The sequence below is a fragment of the Buceros rhinoceros genome, unplaced genomic scaffold (assembly GCF_000710305.1).
Source record: "Buceros rhinoceros silvestris isolate BGI_N320 unplaced genomic scaffold, ASM71030v1 scaffold19012, whole genome shotgun sequence".
Lineage (NCBI taxonomy): Eukaryota > Metazoa > Chordata > Aves > Bucerotiformes > Bucerotidae > Buceros > Buceros rhinoceros.
The window spans coordinates 1-562 of NW_010399673.1; positions in this window are offsets into that span (position 1 = coordinate 1).

The following is a 562-nucleotide window of genomic DNA, read 5'->3' on the forward strand; positions in this document are numbered from 1 at the left end:
ATGGGATGGTTTTTTGAATGAAACGGTTCTCCCCCACTCTCCCCCCCTCCCCCCCCACCCCGCTGTAATAAATATCAAAAACATTTGATCTCGGTGCTTTGCAGTTTGTTGCTGGTGTTTGCTGCCAGATCCAGGGTGGGTAGGTTTTTTCCAACCTTCATTGGTTTGGGATGCGGGAGCGGGAGTGATGCAGAGCTGAGAGGTGCCCAGGGCTGGGGAGCCTGGGTGAGGCTGGGAGGGTGGATGGGGACTTGCTTGTGGTGCAGGACCTGGGGGGCTGGGAGAAGTTTGCTTTAACTTGGTTTTGGGTTTGTTTTTTTTTTTCTTACGTATTTTGAAAATCCATTTTTAGCCTAGGAAAACGGTCATTCTTGCTGGCACCAGGCTGAGGATGTGTTTGCCACAGCTGCGGGATACCCCGAGAGGAGCTGGATCTTGCTCCCTCCTGTTGCTGGAGGTAAGGGAGCTGGGAGGTAAGGGAGAGAAAGGGACGTAAGTGTCACTGTCAAAAAAAAAAGCATATAAATATAGGCTTGCAGTGGGGACTGCTGATCCCTTCCTC